This window comes from Chiloscyllium plagiosum, unplaced genomic scaffold, assembly GCF_037043375.1.
Source record: "Chiloscyllium plagiosum isolate Xiang-an unplaced genomic scaffold, Cpla_swu_hap1 HiC_scaffold_18, whole genome shotgun sequence".
NCBI lineage: Eukaryota > Metazoa > Chordata > Chondrichthyes > Orectolobiformes > Hemiscylliidae > Chiloscyllium > Chiloscyllium plagiosum.
In genome coordinates this window covers 30,660,830-30,680,059 of record NW_028270156.1, presented here as the reverse complement: position 1 = coordinate 30,680,059, position 19,230 = coordinate 30,660,830, and the positions used below count along the sequence as shown (strand labels likewise).

The window sequence follows — 19,230 nt, the reverse complement described above, 5'->3', positions numbered from 1 at the left end:
CCTCCAATCATTGCATTGATGGCCCTTCATACCTTCCATGCCAAACAATGTTACACTAAACACTGTCCATAGACCCTCAAACACTCCATGTTACTCCCTCTACATACTCCTTGGCCCATAATACATTCTATTTCAACCTAATGTCTACTCATGCCAACCCATGGCACCCCACCCATTCACCTTTCTCCCTAATACCATCCATGCCAACTCAGCCAGAACCTACTATGGAAAGACCTCAGGACCCATGCTGGGACAAAAAAAAAATGAAGTGCCTGTTGATGATGAATTCATAATGTTTTTTAAACTCTTTGATTTTAAAAAAACACTACATTGAAGTTCTTTGAACTAACTAATTCTTACAAATACAAACATTGGTATTCACAGGTCCACAAAGACGATTACCATTTAGAACATAGAACATAGAACATAGAACAATACAGCACAGAACAGGCCCTTTGGCCCACGATGTTGTGCCGAACATTTGTCCTAGCTTAAGCACCCATCCATGTACCTATCCAATTGCCACTTAAAGGTCACCAAAGATTCTGACTCTACCACTCCCACATTCCATGCCCCCACCACTCTCTGGGTAAAGAACCCACCCCTGACATTTCCCCTATACCTTTCACCCTTCACCTTAAATTTATGTCCTCTTGTAACACTCTGTTGCACTCGGGGAAAAAGTTTCTGACTGTCTACTCTATCTATTCCTCTGATCATCTTATAAACCTCTATCAAGTCACCCCTCATCCTTCGCTGTTCCAACGAGAAAAGGCCTAGCACTCTCAACCTATCATTGTACGACCTATTCTCCATTCCAGGCAACATCCTGGTAAATCTTCTCTGCACCCTCTCCAAAGCTTCCACATCTTTCCTAAAGTGAGGCGACCAGAACTGCACACAGTACTCCAAGTGTGGCCTAACCAAAGTCCTGTACAGTTGCAACATCACTTCACGACTCTTGAATTCAATCCCTCTGCTAATGAACGCTAATACACCATAGGCCTTCTTACAAGCTCTATCCACCTGAGTGGCAACTTTCAAAGATCTATGAACATAGACCCCAAGATCCCTCTGTTCCTCCACCTCACTAAGAACCCTACCGTTAACCCTGTATACCGCATTCTTATTTGTCTTTCCAAAATGGACAACCTCACACTTGGCAGGGTTGAACTCCATCTGCCACTCCTCAGCCTAGCTCTGCATCATATCTAAGTCTCTTTGCAGCCGACAACAGCCCTCCTCACTATCCACAACTCCACCAATCTTCGTATCATCTGCAAATTTACTGACCCACCCTTCGACTCCCTCATCCAAGTCATTAATAAAAATTACAAACAGCAGAGGACCCAGAACTGATCCCTGCAGAACTCCACTTGTAACTGGGCTCCAGGCTGAATATTTGCCATCTACCACCACTCTCTGACTTTGACCGGTTAGCCGGTTTTCTATCCAATTGGCCAAATTTCCCTCTATCCCATGCCTCCTAACTTTCCGCATAAGCCTACCATGGGGAACCTTATCAAATGCCTTACTAAAATCCATGTATACTACATCCACTGCTCTACCCTCATCCACATGCTTGGTCACCTCCTCAAAGAATTCAATCAGACTTGTAAGGCAAGACCTACCCTTCACAAATCCGTGCTGGCTATCCCTAATCGAGCAGTGTCTTTCCAGATACTCATAAATCCTATCCCTCAGTACCCTTTCCATTACTTTGCCTACCACCGAAGTAAGACTAACTGGCCTGTAATTCCCGGGGTTATCCCTATTCCCTTTTTTGAACAGGGGCACAACATTCGCCACTCTCCAGTCCCCTGGTACCACCCCCGTTGACAGTGAAGACGAAAAGATAATTGCCAACGGCTCTGCAATTTCCTCTTGCTTCCCACATAATTCTAGGATATATCCCGTCAGGCCCGGGGGACTTGTCTATCCTCAAATTGTTCAAAATGTCCAACACATCTTCCTTCCTAACAAGTATCTCCTCTAGCTTACCAGTCTGTTTCACACTCTCCTCTTCAACAATACGGTCCCTCCCGTTCATAAATACTGAAGAAAAGTACCATTCAAGACCTCTCCTATCTCTTCCGACTCAATACACAGTCTCCCACTACTGTCCTTGATCGGACCTACCCTCGTTCTCGTCATTCTCATGTTTCTCACATACGCATAAAATGCCTTGGGGTTATCCTTGATCCTATCCGCCAGAGATTTTTCATGCCCTCTCTTGGCTCTCCTAATCCCTTTCTTCAGGTCCCTTCTGGCTATCCTGTATCCCTCCACTGCTCTGTCTGAACCCAGTTTCCTCAACCTGATGTAAGCCTCCTTCTTCCTCTTTACAAGACATTCAACCTCCCTCGTCAACCAAGGTTCCCTCACATGACCATTTCTTTCCTGCCTGACAGGTACATACATATCAAGGACACGTCGTATCTGTTCCTTGAAAAAGTTCCACATTTCCACGACATCCTTCCCTGACAGCCTATGCTCCCAACTTATGCTCCTCAGATCCTGTCTTACAGCATCGTAATTACCCTTCCCCCAATTTTGGAGCTGTCAATCAGATGGTGAACGGATAGGCACCCAACCAAGATAGTGCTAGTTGTGAAACTGATCCTACAACACATGTCCAGTAATTATAGTCTTCAGGCATATATCACTAAATAAAGTTAAATGACAAGCATGTTTTTTTCATAATCGCAGTAACTTTTCCCCAAAAAATGTAAATGCCAAGACATTTAACCATTATGATCACCTGACAATTCTCCTCACACGTGGACAGTGCCAATGAGTCTATTTTCTTTTAACGCAAATTCACATCTACTTTTAGCAATGCAAAATGGCAATTGTCTTCTACCAAGGGACAACTTACCTGTCCCAAAGGTGCCCTAGACCTAACTGAAATGGCACTACATTCTCCAAAAAGACAGTCTGCATCTCCAATAGCTTTGAATTTCACCTGGAAAGTCTGAAGCCTAAAAATCATGTTTTGGATCTCCCACTGGGGAAAACTGTATATTTTTGAAGTAAGCTGCGTTTCAACATGAGTGGCTGCCTCCCTGAGTTATGCAAGTGTAAAGATCAATGCATCTTCGATTACCCAGTGAAAATGTTGGGTGCTGAATATTGCTTCTGGAATTGGGACTTGGCTATGGCTTAGGCAAAAGAGTTATTTGTCATTATGAAAATACAGGCCAATGCCTAAAAGTAAAATTATTCTGACAAACAGGGAAGACCCGAGTGAACAAGATTACGGAAGGGCACACAGCCTTAATTCAGTCTCTAAAGGCAAAACTCCAGTCTAAGTTGTCTTTTTATCATTCTATGAGAAATTTCTATGTACGTATTTGTAATAGGAACTGAAAATACGTTCCCCCACTAGCTGCAGCTGTATATAGAATCACGTGTGCATGTGTTTCTCATCAGATCTGTCAAACGTGGTCAAATATAATCTGGGAAGTCAGCTACCTTCTACAGGTTACTAATGTTAAGATCAAAAGCAACATTTGGTATTTCAGCACCGATATGTCACATCCTTGCTAACCTTCCCGGAGGCTCAGTGGTTACCACTGCTGCCTCACAGCACCAGGGACCCAGGCTGGAGTCCCACCTCGGGCGACTGTCTGTGTGGAGTTGGCACATTCTCCCCGTGTTTGCGCAGGTTTCAGCCAGGTGCTCCGGTTTCCTCCCACACTCCAAAGATGAGCAGGTCAGGTGAATTGGCCATGCTAAATTGCCCACAGAGTGTAAGATGTATTAGCCAGGGATAAATATAGGATAGGGCTCTGGGTGGGTTACTCTTTGGAGGGTCAATGTGCACTTGTTGGGCTGAAGGGCCCATTTCCATACTGTGGGGAATCTAATCTAATCTTTTTTGGATCCTACCCACCCAGTGGATTGCATTCAAAATTGTAGCCCTTGTCTTCAAGTCCCTCACTTATTCCATGTGTTCTGCTCATTCTCCCTGCTCAGAGACTGGAAGTCCTAACTTGATGCCTCCTTTTCACTTTTATGGTGGAGTCATTAATCTTGTATAATAAGTCACTGTCCCTTGCTACCTCTTCTTCAAATGATTTCTAAGTGCATGCTTCATTGAGCAGCTATTGGCCACTCTGCCTTTTTCAGTCAAAGGGGGTGCAGCAGATGGAGGCAGAATTTCAGCACAGTATGTTTTATGTGTGCTCCCTTTCACATTGGATCCAGGGAATCAAGTTTTGCTACAAATTTAAGTCTTCCGTACATACTGTTAGACTTTCAATGGCATGAATCATGGTTGCAAGTGAGTCCTGTGGCTTTTTCATTCTGAACAATATCTACATAATCCATTGTCTACATTCTTGCATTTATATGGCACTTAATTCATTAAAAAGCTAAAGTGCCTCATATGAGGGTTATCAGACACTGAGCATTGTGTGCAGTTTTGGTCTCCTAGTTTGAGGGACATTCTTACCACTGAGGGAATCCAGCAGAGGTTCACCAGACTGATTTCCAGGTTGGCAGGACTGACATATGAAGAAAGATTGGATCAACTGGGCTTGTACTCACTGAAATTTAGAAGAATGAGGAGGGATCTCATAGAAACATAAAATCTTGATGGGACTGGACAGGCTAGATGCGGGAAGAATATTCCTGATGTTATGGAAGCCCAGAACTAGGGATCACAGTTTAAGAATAAGGGGTAAGCCATTCAGGACGGAGAGGAGGAAGAACTTCTTCACTCAGAGTTATGAACCTGTGGAATTCTCTACCACAGGAAGGTATTAGGGCCAGTTAATTAGATATATTCAACAGGGATGCCTGTCCTCGGATGCTGCCTGAATTGCTGTGCTCTTCCAGCACCACTGATCCAGAATCTGGTTTCCAGCATCTGCAGTCATTGTTTTTACCATATTCAACAGGGAGCTGGACGTGGCCCTTGTGGCTAAAAGGATCAAGAGGTATGGAGAGAAAGTGGGAATGGGATACTGAGATTACATGATCAGCCGTGATCACATTGAAAAGTGGTGCAGGCTCAAAGGGCTGAATGGCCTACTCATTCACTTATATTCTATGTTTCTATGTCCATGTTTCTATGCATAAGGAGGAAGATGTTCGGAAAACTTGGTCTTGGAGTTAGATTTTAGGGAATATCGTAAAGGAGAAGAGAGAGATAGAGTGTCAGACAGAGTTAGTGGTAGAATTCTAGAGGTTTAAAAAGCTCATTAACATAATCTAGGGATATAATCTGAAGTGAACATTTATCTCTTTTACACATGCGCCTTCAACTGTTTTGGACGTTGGTTGATAAACCATCTGGCAAGACAAGAACAGATATTAAAAAAAAGAGCTGATTACTTTATTTCACTGCAAGTGAATGACAGAGCAACAATTATGATTAGGGTCACTTTATTAACCAGTAAAAAAATTAACGGAAAACAATGAAGTAATCATTATGATATGTTTCCTTGTATCTGTAGACAGATTTGCTTGACTTAAACAGGAGAAACATGGAACCACTTCACTACATTTTTCTTATGAGCCCTTTGCAATCTGTCCATGCAGCCTTCTGTTTAAAGAGACGGAGTCAATAACTGTGATTCAGATTCACTTTTATTTTAAAATCTTGTTTTGCTGACAGTTCAACAATAGGTTGCAATGTCAAATGGTTTGCTGATAAATCAGAAACAAAATCCAAAAACCAATGTTCTACTAACTCACTGGGCATGAGTTATACTTTGTAGACTGAGGCTAAGGAATCAATTTTAGTTACATGAGAACATTTTCAAATTGATAACATTTTAGTCATACTTGCAGCATTGTTTATCTTTTAAACTTGACAGAAAGGTTTTTCTTTGCAACACTATCCGTAAATGCAGCTGTTATTTCTAAATCCTCCTTGTGGAAACAGATCAACACAGATCACAATATGTGCTTTCTTATAGGTGTAAATTATTAAGTTGTTGTTGTTATCCTGCATAAGAACAGTAAATGAGAAATTCAGGTCAATTCGTCATGTGTAAAGCACTTTGTGATGCTTCATCAAAACGAGATGATATAACAAAAGACACAGCTTTTTTCCTATAACACCTTTAGCAGAAGAAATGTCCCATGGTGCATCACCGGAGCATTATAAAATAAAATGAACAAAGAAAGCTCCGGCAGGACCTGGTTGAGATGCACAAAGTTATGAGGGGCATAAATAGGTAGGGAGAAACTTTTCCCCTTAGTAGCAGGGTCAAGAACTGGGGTAGGGAGGGGTCAGGTTTTAATGTAAGGAGCAGGAGGTTTAGAGGAGCTTTGAGGAAAAGAATTTTCACCCAGAGAAGGTGTGTACCTGCAACTCACTGACTAAAAAGGTGGTAAAATCAGGAGACATTTAAGAAGTATCAGATGAGCACTTGAAATGCCAATAGTATGCAAGGCTATAGGCCAAGTGCTGGAAAATGGGATTGGAATAGATAGATGTTTAATGTCGAGGACAGGGTAGGACAAAGGGCTTTTGTCCCTGCTTTAAAACTCTTACTCTAGGTCTCTAAAATATACTATTGAGATATATCAGATGAAAATAGATCAAGTGAGCAACAGTTTTGTCAAAGAAGTACATTTTAAGGATTATCTCAAAAGGAGGAATGAGGAGTATCTCAAAGGGGTAGATTGTGGTAGGGAGGTGGAAATGTGTAGCGAGGGAATTCTAGAGCTTTGCATTGAGACAATTAAACGTGTAGCAATCAATGGTGAAAAAATTTAAAATACAGAATGCTGAAGAAGCCAAAATTACAGGAGTTGATATCTTGAAGTATTATGGGACTGGAGGAAATCACAGAAACGGGGAGCATGTGGAGGCATTTGTAAAGAGGTAAGAATTTTAAAAGCAGCATTTTGCTTGATGAGGAGTTATTGGAAATGACAGATAAGCAGACACATACTTGCAAGTTTTTGTTGACCCCAAGTTTATGGAGGGTGGAATGTGTAAGATGAAGCAGCAGCGTATTGTAGTTGTCAAGTCTAGAGGTAACAAAGGAATGGTGATGAGCTGTGATGGATCAGTATTGTGAATGTCCAGTAGCAGTGTGAATTTGGAGTTAGAAGCACAATTTGCATTTCTATAGATCCATTTGTGATCCAACGATGTCCTAAGGTGCTTTGCAGCGAGCAAAGTACTTTTGAAGTGTAATGACACATCTGGGAAACACAAGTAGCCAAATATTCAGAACAGCAGGAGAAATACATCGCTCTGCTGTTAACCTTACAGAATTGCCTTAGGATTTTTTACATCAACCTAAAAGAGCAGGCAGAGCTTGAGTTCAAATTTCATTAAGAAATGACACCAACAGAGTATAGTTGTTCTCATCCAACAGTATAAGACTTCCTCAGTACTACCTTTGGATTGTCAGCTTAGACTATGCACTCAAATACCTGCTTGAACCCTAACCCTCTGACTCAGTGACTAGAACGTTACTCACAGATCCACAACTAGCACCTAAATACAAGTGTTATTTTATTGCAAACAGGATGACAAAGTCAAAAGAACGAGATCAGCATTTCTGATGACAATGTTGATTAATTGTTTAACAGGAGGTCACACATCTAAATGAGGAAAGTGCACCTCTTCACTTGTTCCGCACCATTTTGACTTTGTTGAAGACTTGCGAAATCAGAATATTGTGATGTGTACTCAAAGTGTTGCTGGAGTTAAACTTGGAAACAAGACAGGGGTCTAGTTTTAAAGCTGGCATTGGTGAAGTAAATGTCGACATGTCTCATTAATTCTGCTGAAGCTAGACAATCTGGCCTAGTTCTCTCTGCGTGGGCACACAGTGCCTGCTGACTAAAGACATTTAAAAAAAGAGACTGTGGGTTGGTAATGTATCTGGATTCACAGAGGTATGTGGAAGTGGTCCTGGTAATTTAGTACATCATAATGCCACCAGTTAAAGATGCTTTGGCAAATCTTTACATTTTGAAGCAAAATCAGAATAAAATAATGGAAGAAAGAAAGATATAACAGATTTCACAATGTTATGAAGCTCCAAAGCACTTTCCAAACAATGAAATGCTTTTGAAGTTTAAACACTGTTGTAATGCTAGAAATGCAGCAGCCAAACTGAGCCTAGCAAGCTTCCAGAAACAGACATGAGGTAATAACCAATAAATATAATGACTTTGGTTGGTTATAAATATTGCCAAAGGCTATAGGGAGAACGTCTGCTTTGAGCCACCACTCGTTTTTATTAAATCTCTTTTGCCTTTTTCCCTTAAGACTTTCCATTGTGTTCTTTCCTTTCCTCCCTCCTTATCTATACTCGCTGAGTCCCCAGTTGATCTCTAACATTTCTCAGTTCTGATGAAAGCTCATTGACCTGTAATATAAACTCTGTTTTTCTCTCTACACAGCTGCTGCCTGAGCTGCTATTATTTCTGACACTTTCAGCTTTTATCTCTTCACTACTCTTTGAAAAAAAGTGTCACGGGAACTTTAGATCATCCTGAAAGGAGTAAGCTGGACTCAGTTTGATGTGCCTTCCAAATGACAGCACCAACAACAGTGAAGCACTCCCTGTGCTGGGATTGTCAGGAACCATTTTGTTTTCAAATCTCTCCAGAGTAAGAATCAAAAGCTTTAAATGCAAAGTGCAATACACTGAGCTGTGGCTAACAATGTCAGTGCACCAAGATAGTATATCAGGAAGTGGTAGGATACATGCCTGTTTGTGTTATGTTGTGCAAAAAATATTAATTTAATCCTTATCACTAGGAGCCCTGACAATTAGCTACTGATTAAGTCACTTAATCTAATATCAAGAGTTTCACTTATATCTCTGAGTTACAAGGTTGTGGGTTCAAGTCTTTTTCACAGAATCTTGAGTACAAATCTACACTGACTCTCCCAGTGCAGGGGTGCTGGACTGATTGATGCCATCTTTCAGATGAGGAATGTCACTGGTCTATCTTTTCAGGTAGATGTGAGTGGTTGATGAGTTTAATTGAGGATTAAGATTAACCAAACTTTATTCCTTAAGAACCATTATGAAAGAATATTTATCTTAGTATTGTCATATTACAGCTTATTGGATCTTACTGAGCATGAATTAACAGCTATATTTCCCACATTACTACAGTAACTACACTTCAAAAAATACATAATTTGTCTGCAAAGTGCTTTGGGATTCTATAAATGCAAGCTCTTTCTCCTTGAATCACCTAGTGGAATCTCATGTCAGCTGGACATGTTGAGCAAAAACATTGCCTGGAGATAATGGCATACCAGCTGGATTTGTATAGTAGCTTTCTTTAGTTATTTTAAGAACGCACAAATTACCAATTTTATTGAATTTGGTTTCATAACTTGGCACGAGAAGAGTCAAACCATAGCTTTCAATGTTACCAATCCGTCACCATGTGGGCAGCATGGTGGCACAGTGGTTAGCACTGCTACTTCACAGTGCCAGAGACCTGGGTTCAATTCCCACCTCAGGCAACTGTCTATGTGGAGTTTGCACATTCTCCCAGTGTCTGTGTGACCCAGTTTCCTCCGGGTGATCCAGTTTCCTCTCAGTCCAAAAATGTGCAGGTTAGGTGAATTAGCTATGCTAAGTTGCCTGTAGTGTTAAGTGAAGGGGTAAATGTAGGGGAATGGGTCTGGGTGGGTTGCTCTTTGGAGGGTTGGTGGGACTTGTTGGGCCGAAGGGCCTGTTTCCACACTGTAAATAGTCTAATCTAATCAAACCATAATCAGTACTGTATCTGTGTGACAAGGATTTTATCTCTGCTTTCAGGAGATTTTGGGAAGATTTATATACTGTTTTGACTGTTTTCCAACATACAGATGGATTAAACCAGAGTGTGTGCAATATACCACCTACTCCCATCAATTTGTTAACAGCTGTTTTGCACTTCTTAATGCCCTGCAAAAGAGCAACACAAAGGGAGAAAAAGCTCCAAATTAGATCTGTCAATCATAGAGTCTTGCACCAAATTAACAGGCTATTCTGCCATTTGCTAGCTCTGTCAAAGAGGAAGCCAATTCAATCCTACATGTGAGCTTTTCCCCCATAGCTGTGCAACTAACTTTTCCCAAAGTAAATGATCACTTTTGAATGTTCCTTTGAAATTTTCTTTTACTACCCTTTCAACTATTATGTTCCAAACATTAATCATCCAGAATTCTCATTTCCCATCTAGTTCTTTTGCTAAACCTGACTGAATTTGCACTACATGTGGTGTGTGGGGGGGATAATAGAGAAGATGAGGGTTTGATTTGTTAGGAAAATATAAAGGTAGAATGGAGAAGATAGAACATATTTGGAAAACAATATTATTGATATCAGGTATGAGTGACTAAGAGAAGTTAACCCGTCTTGAACAAACAAATTAACATCTCTGCTAAAATGGCAGAGGGATGCATTTAATACAACCCATTGCAGTGTATGCTGCTGCAAAAATTTTACTTCCGTCAGTCAAGGAGTATTTGGCAAAGAGGTCAATTTTGACCAGTGGTAATCTCCAATCATCTGCCCCTTAAACTCAACACTATAAAGTCCTCATACATCGTAAGTGTTTAAATTCACTAGTACCTAAATAACTCTATCTCAAACAGTATGTATATGGTAGATCTTGGTTTAAAGCAGAACTCTCAATGAATAGTGAGTTAACCCTCACTCTTCATTCTATTTTCTTATTGACTTATTGTCCCTCGGCCACAACTGCAAACACAATGTCAGCTTCCAGAAGCACTCTAATGACATATCACCACCATCACTCTTGAGACCTCCACTGTCACTAAATTATCATCCTGTTGTCCAATAATTGGATAAGCAGAAATGTCTTCCAATAAAGTACCAAGAAAAGTGAAGACATTGCTTTCCACTCCTATTAGAAAATCTGATCCCTATCTCCGGATTCAATTCCTTTCCAGGCTGAACCAGACATGGCAATCTTATGTCATTTGACCCTGGTGTGAGCATATAGTCTCTTATATCTGCCATCTCCAACAATGCTAATTCCACCGGCATAATATTGGCACATTTATAGAGTCTAACGGCATGGAAACAGACTCTTCGGTCCAATCAGTCCATGCTGACCAGAATCCTAGAAAAAACTAGTCCCACTTCTCTGCCTTTGGCCCATATCCCTCCAAACATTTCTTACGCAAGTACTTATCCAAACATTTTTTAAACATTGTAGTTGTACCCACACCCACCACTTGCTGTGTAAAAAAGTTGCTCTTCATGTCTTTTTAAAAAATCTTTCTCCTCTCACCTTAAAAATATGCCCAGTAATTTTTAAAATCCCTCACTCTAGGGAAAAGACACCTACACTCACCTTATCTATCCCCCTCACGATTTTGTAAACCTCGATAAGGTCACCTCTCAACCTCCTATGTTTCAGTGAAATTTGTTCCAGCCTATCCCTATAACTCAAACCTTCCATTCCCATCATACTGGACTCATCCATGCCCTTTAGAGCATAGACCATAGAATATTACAGCGCAGTACAGACCCTTCTGCCCTCGATGTTGCACCGACCTGTGAAACCAATCTGAAGCCCATCTAACCTACACTACTCCATTTTCATCCATATGACCATTCAAATGCCCTTAAAGTTGGCAAGTCTACTACTGTCGCAGGCAGTACATTCCATACTCCTACTACTCTCAGAGTAAAGAAACTTCCTCTGACATCTGTCCTTTATCTATCGCCCCTCAATTTAAAGCTATGTCCCTTCATGCTATCTAACTATCTGATTTATATGTCTCAATTAAGTCACCTCTCAACATTTTTCTCTCCAACGAAAACAGCCTCATGTCCCTCGGCCTTTCCTTGAAAGGCCTTCCTTCCATATCAAGTAACATCCTAGTAAATCTCCTCTGAACCTTTTCCAAAGCTTTCACATTCTTCCAATAATGTGGTAACCAGAACTATATGCAACATTCTAAGTGTGGCAGCACTAGAGTTTTGTACAGCTGCAGCATGATCTCATGGTTCCGAAACTTGATCCCTCTACCAATAAAAGCTAACACACCGTATGCCTTCTTAACAACCCTATCAACCTGGGTGGCAACTTTCAGGGACCTATGCACATGGACAGTAAGATCTCTCTGCTCATCTACATTACCAAGAATTTTACCATTAGTGCACTACTCTGCATTCCTGTTACTCCTTCCAAAGTGAATCACCTCACATTTTTCCGCATTAAACTCCATTTGCCTCCTCTCAGCCCAGCTCTGTAGCTTATTTTATGTCCCTCTGCAATCTAAAACATCCTTCTGCACTATCCACAAATCTACCACCCTTAGTGTCATCTGCATATTTACTAACCCATCCTTCTACATTCTCATCCAGGTTGTTTATAAAAATGACAAAACTAGCCAATTTCTGATCCAAATGGCTAAATCACCCTCAATCCCATGCCTCCGTATTTTGTGCAATAGCCTACCGTGGGGAACCTTATCAAATGTCTTACGGAAATCCATATACACCACATTAACCGCTTTACCCTCATCCACCTGTTCAGTCGCCTTTTCAAAGAACTCAATAAGGTTTGTGAGGCAAGACCTACCTTTCACAAAACTGTGTTGACTACCCCTAATCAACTTAGTCCTTTCTAGATGATTATAAATCCTCTCTCTTATAACCTTTTTCAACACTTTACCCACAACTGAAGTAAGGCTCACTGGTCTATAATTATGAGGGTTGTCTCTTCTCCCCTTCTTGAACAAGGGAACAACATTTGCTATCCTCCAGTCTTATGGTACCAATCCTGTAGACAATGCTGACATAAAGATCAAAGCCAAAGGCTCGGCAATCTCCTCCCTGGCTTCCCAGAGAATCCTAGGATAAATCCCATCCGGCCCAGGGGGTTTCTCTATTTTTACACTTTCCAGAATTGTTAACACCTCCTCTTTGTGAGCCTCAATCTCGTCTAGAGTGATATCCTGTATCTCCGTATTCTCCTCGACAACATTGTCTTTTTCTAGTGTGAAAACCGATGAAACAATGCATTTTACCTTGAGAATTTGTTTATTTTTTAGAACAATCCTGACTGACTTTCCATAGTCTACTCTCTGTGGTCTGCCAATCTCTGTAGCCTACCCCAGCTTGACAACCCTCTGACAAAAGTGCACTCCTCTAATTTTGGTCTCTTGAGATTAGCCAATTTTAATCACACTACTAATAAGTGTTGGTTTGTTCACCTGCCAGACCCAAAACTCTGGAATACCCTCCTTAAATACTGAGGCATACACAAATCATGATATAACATCTTGCATGATTCTGATATCAGTAAGAGGGAAAATGCTAATGTGTGGAGTCATAGAGCCATAGAGATGTACAGCATGGAAACAGATCCTTCAGTCGAAATCGTCCATGCCGATCAGCTATCCTAAATTAATCTAGTCCCATTTGCCAGCATTTGGTTCATATTCCTCTATCCTTTCCTATTCGTATACCCATCCAGATACCTTTTAAATGTTGCAATTGTACCAGCCTCCACCACTTCCTCTGGCAGCTCATTCCATACACGCACCATCCCTCAGGTCCCTTTTAATGTTTACCCTCTCACCTTAAACCTATGCACTCTAGTTTTGGACTCCCCCATCCAAGGGAAAAGATCTTGTCTATTTACCCTATCCATGCCCCTGATGATTTAAAAAAAAATCTGTATAAGGTCAGTCCTCAGCCTCCAATGCTCCAGGGAAATTAGCCCTAGCCTATTCAGTCTCTCCCTACAGCTTAAACCCTTCAACCTTGGCAATGTCCTTCTAAATCTTTCCTGAACCCTTTCAGTTTCACAACATCCTTCCTGTAGCAGAATTGCACACAATATTCCAAAAGCCTAACCAGTGTCCTGTACAGCTGCAACATGGCCTCTCAGCTCCTGTACTCAATGCACTGACCAATAAAGAACTGTATTGGAGATCTTATTGCATACAGATTTTAATAAAGGATGTTTACAGGACATATGGAGTGGAAGAGCCTTACTTAGCGATAAGGAGAAAATAGCCTCAGGGACAGTGTATGTGTAGACACCCACGGCTTGGGATAGTACAAACTGCTGGTTCAATGTGCATTTGTAGTATACTTTAAACCAATAATTTAAAGCATGCTAGCAGTAAAGGGAAAATAAACTTCCAGAGCCAAGATCTGAACTTAAAAGAGAGTCCAAATGTTGTCACTAAAAAGGAAGAATTTGAAGATAGGACAGGACCTTGGAAAATTTTGAAGTTGAATAAAAAGCAGGAACACTCTGCAGGCAGGCCAAGACATGAAGACTTGAGAAAAATAAGGTAAAAAAGGAGAAGCTTCTTAAGGTAGAAAAAAGAACCTTGGAAAACCTTGAGGCCTAGCTATGAGCTTGTACAACTCCTTCAGCGAGTGAAAGCACAGGACTGGAACTCTTTGACAGTAAAATAGAAAAAGCCATGTACTCACCCAGGGTGGTCATCGACAAGAATCCATAGAGATTGACAGCTTTGACAGAGACATTGCCATTACTCCAATCATTTGATAATGTGGACTGCCCACAATAATGTCAGAAAGATTTGGAAGTGGCAGTTTCAACAATATAGAATGGTTTTGGGCTGATATATGAAGAAGTAAGTTATTCAAGTCAACATATTTATATATGTTATAGGTTTAATGTCTAATGAGGTTCTTGTAAGACAGAGCATGGTACAAAGTATTGCAGAGTATGAAACTTTCATTACAGCATTTGATATGTACCTTAGCCCCAGAGAAATTTGGTGATAAAACTAGACAGATTCAATTAGTGATCTCAGCATTTGGGAAACCATTGAAGTCTTTTTGTTTTAACAGATTTATGTAATCCAGCAGCATACAGAGCTTTGCAGAATGAATTAGTTAGAACCTGTATAGTTGTTGATGGGATGAATGAGAAAGTATCAGATTCCTTTTAATCCAGTGAGAATTTAACATTGGAACATGCAATCCATTTCCCTGCTCAAGGTGTAATCATGGTCCCAATCAATTGGGTGCTGTGAGAAAACATTGAGAGTTCTTCTGGTGCAGTCTGATGAATGAGTCTAAAATGGCATTGTCAACAGCCTGAAAGTGTGCCAAAATGCCAAAAGAGCAATAACCAACATCAATCACATTTGGTTATTGAAGATGTCTCCGAAAAGAATCACGAGTGCTGAAATGTTCAATTAGAAGTTGAATGTGAGAAGTCATGACACATTGAAAATATTATAACTTAATAGCATCTTCCACACTTCAAAAAAGAAAGAAAAGTCTCTAAAAAAAGAAAGTATCTAGAAAAATGGAAATCATGCAACAAAAAAAATCAAAAAGTTAGGAATACAGAACAAAGAGTGAAGGCAACATCCCGATGAGAGGACAAAGATGGTCAAAAACGTTTAGGGGTGGCACAGTGGCTCAAGGGGTGGCATGGTGGCTTAGTGGTTAGCACTGCTGTTTCACAGCACCAGGGACCCAGGTTCGATTCCAGCCTCAGGCGATTGTCTGTGTGGAGTTTGCACATTCTCCCAGTGTCTGTGTGGGTTTCTTTCGGATGCTCTGATTTCCTCCCAAGTTCCAAAGATGTGCAGGTTAGGTGAATTGGCCTTGTTAAATTGCCCAAAGTGTTAGGTGCATTAGTCAAAGGGAAATGGGTCTGTGTGAATACTCTTCAGACGGTCAGTGTGGACTTGTTGTGCCGAAGAGCCTGTTTCCACACTGTAGGTACTCGAACCTAAAACATTACACTGAATACAAATGAGTTTGAAACAGCTTTTAAACTCAACAAGGGAGAATTTGTCTCCATTCTGGCAGATAGCTTGCCATGCTCAAAGTCTGTGGAATTGGAGAAATGTAAAAGTTCAAAGTTCAGGATGCACACAACTTCAGGTGTGTGGGTAAATCTCTATGAAGATTAGTCAGAGAGCAGAAAAAAAACTCAATGAGAACATTATATACAGTATACCAGGGAATCAGAATACATAATTGTTCAGTAGAAATATTTATTTGTCTAGGCCTCTTCAAGAGAATGGATACAATAATTTAGAGTGAAGACAGGAGAGAGTTTGGCAAGAATTTCAAGTCTTTCAAAGGCGGAGGCAAATTGTAGCAAGAAAGCTGCATTACTCTGCCAGACAATGTTAAACACATTTGGTTGTACATTCCCAGGGAAATTCCTCATGCTTTGATGAGAAATGAAAAAATCCAGTTAGACGGCATGATTGAAAGCAAGATATATCACCAGTGACAGACCTGACATGATGGTGCACAGGGCTAGAAACTCATCTGAAAGGGAGGGAATCTAAACTTTGTGTGTGACTTTCACAATGTTAAACACAGGAATTAAGAAAGAAATCCTTGCTCTTTCACCTGTTGCTGGTAAGTTAAGAAAATTGACAACAAACAAATGTATAACGAAACTGGGTGCCAACAATTAGTTATGGCAGATAATCTTAGATGAAGAGTCAAGATTTAGGACTACATTAATACACTTTCCAGGTGATATTGTTTCAATAGTCTATTGTTTGGGATCTCCTCTGCACCAGAGATTTTCCAGAGGGCAATGGTTAGAATCCTAAACAGAAAACAGTGATCCATTTGCTAGATAAATTATATCTTATTGCATGGTAAGACAAAAAAACAAACACGACCAGACCAGACATGTAGACACAATGTTCCGTAGTGCCTTTAACAGTGAACAGGAAATGCTAATTCTCACATTCACAATTACTTTTCTAAGAAACTCTCTTCAAGAATAAACATTCTTCGTAATGGATCCAAGGAAGACAAGAACTATTAGTGAATTTCCACATTTAAGTATGTAAATGATGTACTGTGTTTCTTAGGTGTGGTAAATCATTTTGGAAAGTTAATCTCTGATTTACCCAGACTTACTTAACTCATAAGAGAATTTTTGAAAAATACCAAAAATGGTATCAGACTCAAGATGCAACATTTGATAAAATTAATTAGAAGTTACCTTCTACTGATGTTTTAACACATTACATCCATTCAAATTCACTATAGTAGCCACAGATACTTTGCCCAATGGACTAGTAGCAGTCATTATTCAGGTGCAAATTTATGCAACACAAAAGCAGGTATGTTTTATATTGAGAGCTTTGATAGAGGCTGAACAGAGAAGGATTCATTTGCAATTGAATGAGAATGTGAAAGGCTCACAGATCTCCTCTTGACACTGAAATTTCCAGTCAAGACAGATCCCAAGCCTCTGGTAACATTATTGAGACCAGAAGAAATCTCAAAAATGTTGTTACGCATCAGGATTTGGCTGATAAGATATGACTATTGTATCATCTATCTTCCAGGCAAGATGCAAGTAAGGGCAGATACAATCTTGGAAACAATGGTGGATTAAGCAGTAAGATTTTATTCTTGAAAAGAAGTAGATTATTCTACCATCATAACCAATACTCTACCAGAAACCTCAGTCAAATTTGTGCAGCTAAAAATGGTAGTCAAAATATAATCCACCAGACCAAGGGCTAAAAACAGGCAGAAACAATGTTTCAGAATAGTATAAGATACATCGGTATATGACTATAGAATAATCACACCAAAAATGCAAAGAGAAATCCTACAGAAACTCCATGAGGGATATCTTGGTATCAAAAGACACAGAGCAAGATCGGAACAATTAGTGTGGTAATCAGGCATTTCGAAATACATCGGGTTATACTGTGATGTGTTAAACTTGTGTCATGCACAGTCAAGAGCCTAGCCAGCCAATTATTTTATCAACATTTTAACAAAGCCATGGGAAATATTAGCAACAGATTTGTTTGATTTTGGAGGGAAGAAATATTTGGTACAGTCAACTATTACTTAAGATAGATAAATGGCAAGATGTCATTCAATCACAGTAGACTCAGTGATCCGGACATTGAAAAGGATGTTTGTTCACAATGTTTCCTGAAAGAATTATAATTGGACAATAATCTTCGGTTCGGCAACGAATGTTTTATGAAGGCCACTTTGGCAGCAGGTATCAACGAAATGAATAGTTCTCTACTTCATCCTTAGTCAGATATGAGGTAGAAACAGCAGTCAAGACTATGAAATCATTGATAGCAAGAAGAATCAAGACCAGGAATCACTCTACTCAGTGAACAACATGATTCTGTATTCACCAGTGGAATTGTTAATGGGGAGAATGCTAAAAACAGACATATCAATTTTAGAATGTATCCTTAGGCCAAATATAATCTCACAAGAGCACCAGAAGGTAAAGCAGCTAGAGAAAGACCATTGTGAAAATCAGCAGAAGTGATGTAACTCTAGACACAGGACAAAAGCTGTCAACTTGAAAGTTGGACCAGAAAGTCTGTTTAAGGGACAGGAAGTCAGAAGCTACAGTATCAGAGAAACAGCTCAACTAAGAATTAATATTGTCAGAATGCCTAAAGGGACTTTCAGCAGTAAAAGGTCAGAATTAATCTAACTTCAGCCAAGAAATGAGACCAAGCATGATTATCATAGGATGTGAAGTAGCTATACCTATAATACGTCAAGTTGTGCAACACCATTACCTTGGCGTGAACTCAAGTGAATCAAACTGGGATGTCCAATCAAAGTTTCAGATTGTCTCAATGTTTGTGATTCAGACTTTGATGGGGTGGGAGTTATGAGGGAGAAAACCATAATAATGATAATGATAGAAATGATGGTAATAATGGTATCAATTATTAAGAAGACTATGTAAGTAAATAAAAGTAACTAATAGTTAATTGGATTATGTAGAACACAGATACTGGTGAAATAAAGATACATTTTGTTGAAGCGTTTTGTCTTGCACACTTCTCAACAATTAACAAAGTTTCCAATTTAACATAATGTACATGAGAGGAAAGTGTTGAATAGTTAGCAAGTGGATTCTGAATAGTAAAGTTTTGGAGGTGCCAGTGTTGGACTGGGGTGTACAAAGTTAAAAATCACACAACACCAGTCCAATGCCTGTTGGACTATAATCTGGTGTTGTGTGATTTTTATCTGATTAGTAAAGGCATTGTCATGAAGAATGCACCAATTAATGACAATTCTGAAATGGTTGTGAGAGAAAGGTTTTGTACACTCAAGATTATCTAGCAAATGTTGTCCAATTACAGAGTCATATCTAATATTGGATACTGTATTGCAAGCTTTGTTAACACATGGCTAGCAGGATATAGTCAATACATTACTTGAAGCATCGATGTCAGTCAGGCTCACAGTGTGGTGCATTTGTCTGTATTAGATTATACATGTATTAAGA

The 19,230-nt window shown here is 39.9% G+C and overlaps 1 protein-coding gene across 1 annotated transcript in view; it reads right to left on the bottom strand.

The window, feature by feature from the left end:
- The window catches only part of olfml1 (olfactomedin-like 1), a 41,811-nt gene that overhangs the window by 17,453 nt on the left and 5,128 nt on the right, over positions 1 to 19,230 (bottom strand). The window lies entirely within an intron of this gene.